The following is a 7,692-nucleotide window of genomic DNA, read 5'->3' as shown; positions in this document are numbered from 1 at the left end:
TTTTTGACAAGGTCTTGCTCTGTTGCCCAGGCGGGAGTGCCATCACAGCTCAGTGCAGCCTCAACTGCCCAGGCTCAAGTGATCCTCCCACCTCAGCCTCCTGAGTAGCTGGGACTATAGACTCACGCCACCACGCCTGGCTATTTTTTTGCACAGATGAGCTTTTGTCATGTTGCTCAGACTAAAGATGGCAATATTTCTTATCAGTTGGTACATGGGCTGAAGAAGTATTCCCTAGTGTGGAATAGGCTGTCTCCAGAATTGAGGGCAAAGTATTATGCATAGAGGTTCCTTCTTTGTAGTGGGAGGTAAAAGATGTAATGATTTGTCTTCTACTTTGAAATATATGCCCTGATATGTTAACACATCTGACTATAGGAGCCCTAAAATTTTGCTTACATGTGAGCCCCTGGTTCTCTATAGGGTTTATCACATGTCCTATGGAGCACATGTGTCTTACTAAGTACTCTAATGTACTGGCAATTTTTTATTCATTAGCTCCAATTAACATAATATCATTGATGTAGTAGGTCATTGTGAAGTTTTATGGGATGTCCAGATGGTCCAGATCTCTTTGGATTGTATTATTACCGAAAGCAGGAGAATTAGCATAGCTTTGGGACAAAACCATAAATATGTCTTGCTAACCATTCCATGAGAATGCAAACTCTTTCTGATCAGAATATAAAAGAATGTTTTGCCAAGTCAGTGGCTATGTAGCATGTACCTGAAACCATGTTCATCTCCTGTATCAAAGATATTAATTATATCTAGTACTGTGGCTGAACTTAGAGAAACAACTTATTTAAGTTTGCAGTAAACTGTCATTTTCTGGGAGCGGTCTGGTTTCTTCTGGAGCCAAATTGCCAAATTAAATGGAAATATGAGAGTGTCTATCATCTCTGCATCCTTAAAAGTAGTACTAATTTTTGCCATCTACCAACCTGGGGTGGTTATATTGTTTTTGGTCCTTTGATGATATCTTAGTTTATTTGTGCTGCTGCAACAAAATACCACAGATTGGATAATTTTTTTTCTTTTTTTGAGAGGGAGTCTCGCTCTGTCACCTAGGCTGTAGTGCGGTGGCATGAACTCGGCTTACTGCAACCTCCGCCTCCTGAGTTCAAGCCATTCTCCTGCCTCAGCCTCCTGAGTAGCTGGGATTACAAGTGTGTACCACCACACCCAGCTAATTTTTGTATCTTTAATAGAGATGGGTTTTTACCATGTTGGTCTGGAACTCCTGACCTCATGATCTGCCCACCTCAGCCTCCCAAAGTGCTGGGATTACGTGAGCCACTGCACCTGGCCAGCTTGGGTAAGTTTTGAAGAACACAAATTTATTTTCTTGCAGCTCTGGAGACTGGGAAGTCTAGGATTAAGGTGCCAGAAAATTTGATGTCTGTCAAGGGCCTGTTCCCTGTTTTCAGGCTGGCACTTTATTTCTGCGTCCTCATATGGTAGAAGAGATGGAAGGGAATAAACCTGCTCCTCCAATCCTTTTATAAGGTCTAATCCTATCCAGGATGGCTCTGCCCTCATAACTTAATCACCTCCAAAAGACCCTCCATCTTGCAGATCACTTGAGGTCAGGAGTTCAAGACCAGCCTAGACAAAATGGCAAAACTCATATCTACTAAAAGTACAAAACTTAGCCAGGCATGGTGGTACATGCCTATAATCCCAACTACTCGGGAGGCCGAGGCAGGACAATTGCTTGAACCCAAGAGGCGGAAGTTGCAGTGAGCCAAGAATGCGCCACTGCATTCTAGCATGGGCAACAGAGGGAGACTGCCTTAAAAACAACAACAACAACAAAACAAAAACAAAAACAAACAAAAAACCTCTCTCTTAATACTATCACATTAACCATTAAGTTTCAACACAAGAATTTTGGGGTCACATTTAGACCATATCAGATAGGACTGAAGAGATGATGGGGTATTTTTAGAGGCTTCCACTTGGTTATTTCCCACTATGAGATCCCTTACTCTACAGGCCAAAAACCCAAAGTTAGGGTTGTGCCAAATACTACATAGGGCAATCCCAATTATACATTTGTGAACCAGAGAAATGACAGCTAGTTGGAAAAACAAATCAAATAGCCCCACTATAAGCAAGACTTCGGTCATAACACTGTAAGGCCTCATTCTAACAGGGAGACCATGATGTTACCTTGGGTCTTTGGATATTGATGTCAAGTGAAACCTTTGCATCCCACTAGTGTTCAAAATATTTGGGATACCTAAGTAAGTGGGCAGTGGTCCCTTTGGAGAAGGACTAGCAGGAATTATTAACATGTATATTTGGCATGAGATTAGATTCCATCCTTCTGGAAACTTGGCCCTCTTTTCAGTCAATGGGGTCTGTAGCTGAAAACTAATTTAGATCCAGGAGCTAAGCAAGGAATCATAAACTTTAACTTGGGTAATTGCTCTCAATTTAGTGGTCACCCATATTCAATTTCTTCTGATAGTGCAAGCCGAGTTATACTCTTATTGCACATGTATTTTGCCCCTATGGATACTGTATTTCAACCATCTCCTTTACTCTCTGCAGGTCAGGGGCTCTTGGTTATAACCCTACGACTCCGCCACTCATTTAGATAATTATATCAACCTGTCTTCTGGCAGTTCCATACCATTATACAACCTCTATTGTTTTGGAATCCTAACATCCCCATTGCTTTTACTGAGCCTACTCTGTAATGGCCTCTCCTACTATTAATCCTGTCTAATAAAGGAGACCCTGCGCTAAACATTTTAGTGATGCTGGTACCCCTCTCCCCAGGGCATTACTATGGCCTTGGTAACGGTGTGCTCAACATAATCATCTGATGAGTCTTTCAGCATTACACAGGTATCTAATGCCCATTTCAGCATGCCTATTTCCCTGAGCTTTTAATCCTTTCCTCCACTGCCTACTATAGCAATTCTGACATTTCAACTTTAGTATGGGTTGTTGTTTTTTGCATGCTTCTAGGATCCATACTAGTAGTGAGTTGCTAATGTCTCCTCAGATCCTTGACAGAGTGTTGAATCTTATATTTTTGGAGAGTACCTCAAATAAATACAGTCTGTCTTATCCAATATATTGTTCCAGATTGCTTAATGGTGCACCCTCAGAATCCAGTGCTAATAATGACAACCAATACATTCTGTTTAGGTCTTGCAATTTTTGAGGGTAGAGATTTTTTCTTTCCTTATCAAGCCCAGCAAGTCTGAAGCTGCATTATGTTCGAACTTAGTTGTAGATCTAGTAGCCAGGAAGAGAAATGGGAGCAAATCATGGGGTAGGCACATGTGGCTACAGGGAAAGTCCTCTCCATTTTCTTCAAACAAGAAGGGTGTGCTAACTCTTGGAGGGTGATGGTCACTTCTGCAGACCAGGGGAATTCAAAGACTTTGAACTATGGGTTCGAAATCTTAAATGACATTCACCGAAATTCGCCTAGCTCAAAGGACAGTGTCCTGTTTTTCGTAATCTCGGCCCTAATCTTGGCATGGCAGAATTGCTTTACTTCTGCATTCTCTCTCTTCCCATTATTGTTACTAATTAAGAAAAAGGCTGGGCACGGTGGCTCACACCTGTAATCCCAGCACTTTGGGAGGCCAAGGTGGGCGGATCATGAGGTCAGGAGTTCAAGACCAGCCTGGCCAATATGATGAAACCCCATCTCTACTAAAAGTACAAAAATTAGCTGGGCATGGTGGCACGCACCTGTATTCCCAGCTACTCGGGAGGCTGAGGAAGGAGAATTGCTTGAATCCGGGAGTTGAAGGTTGTAGTGAACTGAGGTCTCACTACTATCCAGCTTGGGTGACAGAGCGAGACTCCATCTCAAAAAAAAGAAAAAAAAAAAGCCCTCTCTGTCTGTGTATGTATAAGTCTACATACATGCATGTACATCCAATGAAGTGCATGTGAATTTAAAGAAATCTCTAGAAGAAAATATCAAAGTTTTAATACTGGTTAAATACATGGAGGGGAGTAAAATGAAAAGCTTTGGAGAAAGAAATTTGCACAATTTTCTATACATTCTGCCATATCTAGATATTTTCTATAAATATTTGTATAACATTTTAAAGTATTAGGAAAAGTAAAAGGAACAATCAACATAGGGAGAGAGAACTGGAAACGGGAAGAAAACTTTAGCAATGTCCTTATTTATCTCCTAAGAAGTTTGACCTCACTTCACCCAACCCAAGAGGAGAGAATGAATGGATGATGGCTATTGAGAGCTTGTGCCTAGAGAAGGTGGGAATGAGAAGGCAGTTGATGTCTTTAGCCAGCCATACTCTTTCATTCCTCCTTCAGAAAGGGCCCAAGGGCTTGGGGATTCCAGCTCAGATCCAGTGACCATGAGAACCACATGAGAAGCATATGAATCTGGGTGCATTACAGCAGGATGATTCAGCTAGGGACAGTCGTGAGCCACACCACAGGAGGAGGTGTATCTGTGCAGAAACAGCTCTTCACAGCTTTTTGGAACATTAGCATGGTAGGAAAGGGCAAAATGATCTATATAAATAAAATTAAGCTTCAGCCTTTTTTTTTTTTTTTTTTTTTTGAGAGTGGCAGCGGCTTTATTGTCTTTGGAGCAGCCTGGAAAGGTGGGGTCCTGAGGGACAGCGGGGATGAAGGGCTGGGAAGCTGTGTGACAGGAGCCTCAGGTGGTGGGCATCTGGGGTTCCTCCACTTGTAGGTGCCCATTGGCATCACCGGTGCAGCCGCTGGTGGAAGCAGGTACCGGTCCTTTCTTGTTTGACACAGGGCAGGTGGCAGCCAGGGGTCCAACTTGCTTGAGGCTGGGCCCTGGGCGCTCCATCTTGTGCTCCAGGAGCATGTGGTTCTGTGGCGGGAGCCCCACGCAGGCCCTGAGAATGTTCTCGATGCAGTCGCGCTGGCGGAAAAGCGCACTGATCACCGGGCTGCCCGGCGCCACCAGCGGCGCCTTGAAGAGGAAGCTGAGCAGGGACAGCATAGGGTGGAAGGTCTGCAGCTCAGGGTCGGCGTCAGTGCAGAAGCTCACGCGCTGGCACAGCTCGGTCAGCAGCGCCAGGTCTAGCACGATGGGTGCGGCCAGCAGGGAGTCCTCGCATGTGTTGTGCAGCACCAGTGTGTTGGTCCCGCCCAGCATTAGCTCCGACGTATACTCCCAGCTCGCGCTTGCTGTCGCCCACGTACGGCACATACTTGATGACCACGCAGTGGTCGGGCTCCTCGCCCGGCGTATAGAGCCCTGGGTTGCTCTGCACCATGTTGTCCACTACGTTGCTCTTGGACACCTTCTTAGAGTGGAACTGCAACAGTGCCGACAGGTTCTGCCAGTCATTGTTGCCCGGGTGGTTGTAACTCACGATGGACATGGTCTTGAGGCCAGAGCTGATGAGGAAGTCCACGAGCACGGACTTGACTTTGGTCTGGCCAGACTTGAAGTCATCTCCGCCCACGAAAACCCGGCGCTGACACGCGAGCTCAAGAGCTCCGGGCACCAGGGTGTTCTGCGGGGACCCATTGAGGAAGGCACAGCCCTCCAGGATGCTGGCGACGAAGCGAAGAGTGTGGAGGGAGACACCTTCAGGCCAAGCTCAATGGTGCGCAGCAGGTTCCAGGCCGTGTCGTTGAGTCCTGGAACCACCTCACAGAAGCGCTCTGTGTTGGCCGTCCACAGCACGATGACTGTCTAGACCAGAAGTCTCGGATGTCCTTGCGGATCTGCTCCAGCTGCTGCGCGCGCGAGCCCGGGATGAGGTTGTCCGCGCGCGTGCTCTGGTTGGCCGCGATGAACTCGGGGATGTAGACAGAAGGCCGAGGCCGAAGGGCTTCCATGTGTGCCCACAGTTGCTCCTGCAGCTCCCAATCCAGCACCTTCGCGCGCCGCATCGCCTCGGCGAGGTTCAGCGACGAGATGTCCCAGCCATCAAACACGAGGTCGTTGGGCGCCACCATGGGCAGCAGTGCACTGAAGGGCACAAACACCTCCTGGCCCTCGGCGTCCAAGCCCAGGCTCACGGTGCCCACCTGAGCCAGCGAGCCGTAGTAGTTGGCCTCCTTGCGGCCGCTGCGCGTGGGCCAGGACAGACGCAGTCGGTTGGCCAGCACCGCGGCGGTGAGCGTGGAGCCGTTGTTCCCGTCCCAGCCGACAAGCATGACCCCGAGCCGGGACACCTGCCGGGCGGTCCGGAAGGTGAAGCGCATGGTCGTGGGGTGCACCTTGAGGACGCCGCCCTCGCGGCTGACGCGCGTTGTCCGGTACTCGTATTGCGCCTCAATAGCCTCGGGGCCGTAGACCACGTCCGGGCTCTAGACGAAGAACTGGGCGGCGGCCTCCATCGCAGCCGGCGGCGCGGAGTCGGCTCAGGCAGCGGCAGCGGACCAAGCTTCAGTCTTTTAAAACAATTGATCAGGGAGATTTTCAATACATTTGACAAAGGTATTTAGGACCACATACTGGTTTTCTGTAGCTGCTATGATAACAAATTACCACAAACCTGGTGGTTTCAAACAACAGGAATTTATTCTCTCACAGTTCTGGAGGCCAGAACTCCAAAGTCAGTTTCACAAGGCAGAAGTCTGGGTGTTGGCAGGACCGTGCTCCCTCTACAGGCTCGAGGCCTTGACTCTTCCAGTTTCTGGTGGTGGCAGTATTCCTTGACTTGTGGCCATGTCACCCCAATTCTCCTCCGTCTTCACATTATCTCTCTGTATGGATAAAATTTCCCTCCTCCTCCCTTCCTCCTATAAAGGCACTTGCAATTCCATTTAAGGTCCACCCTTAATGTAATTCATATCTCCCCATCTCAAGATCTTTAATCAAAACTCTTAAATGCAGAAACTCTTTATCCTTATAAATGAACACTTACAGGTTCCAGAGGTTATAACCTGACATACTTGGGAGCCATTCAGCCTACTGGAGATGGATTGATTTACCATATGCAACACACGTGAAATTAACATTGAGGATTCTGGCTTTTCAAAGAGCAGTCTGGCTGGGCACCGTGGCTCACACCTGTAATCCCAGCACTTTGGGAAGCTGAGGCAGGCAGATCAAGAGGTCAGGACTTCCACTCCTACTGACTTCAACTGTAGTTTTAGCTGAAATTTGAATTTTGAAGCTATGATGCAGTTTTGGAGAAAACATGGCCAAAAATGTATCTGGTGCATAACAGTTTAGAAAATACTCTCACAAGGCCAGGTGCGGTGGTTCAGGCCTGTAATCCCAGCACTTTCGGAGGCTGAGGCAGGCAGATCAAGAGATCAGAAGTTTGAGACCATCCTGGCCAATATGATGAAACCCATCTCTACTAAAAATACAAAAATTAGCTGGGCATGGTGGCACATGCCTGTAGTCCCAGCTACTCAGGAGGTCGAAGCAGGAGAATTGTTTGAACCCAGGAAGCAGAGGTTGCAGTGAGCCAAGATCATGGCACTGTACTCCAGCCTGGGTGACAGAGTGAGATTCCATCTCAAAAAAAAAAAAAAAAAAAAAAAAAAAAGAGCAGGCTGCTTTTAGAGAACCCAAAATTGAGAAACAATAGCAGTTTCATGTATCTGTCAATCAGAAGAGAGCTATGGTATGTATTAAGACACCAATTAGAGAAAATAATTGGTGGCTTCAAAGTCAAACTCTGCCTCCCCAACTCAACCTAGTGAGTAGAATTTCCACCTCTGATTCTTACCCTGACTAAC

The 7,692-nt window shown here is 47.0% G+C and overlaps 1 pseudogene across 1 annotated transcript; it reads right to left on the bottom strand.

Annotated features, from left to right (window-relative positions):
* Window positions 1–4,552: 4,552 nt before the first annotated feature.
* On the bottom strand, window positions 4,553–6,336 carry LOC108317099 (annotated as a pseudogene). Its single transcript, XR_001830600.2, has one exon. The product of XR_001830600.2 is annotated as an inositol-3-phosphate synthase 1-like (transcript).
* Window positions 6,337–7,692: the final 1,356 nt, after the last annotated feature.

The sequence above is a fragment of the Cebus imitator genome, unplaced genomic scaffold (genome assembly GCF_001604975.1).
Source record: "Cebus imitator isolate Cc_AM_T3 unplaced genomic scaffold, Cebus_imitator-1.0 Scaffold10, whole genome shotgun sequence".
In the NCBI taxonomy this organism is placed as follows: domain Eukaryota; kingdom Metazoa; phylum Chordata; class Mammalia; order Primates; family Cebidae; genus Cebus; species Cebus imitator.
Note: the sequence above shows the minus strand (reverse complement) of the source record. Positions and strands in the feature narration are given on the sequence as shown.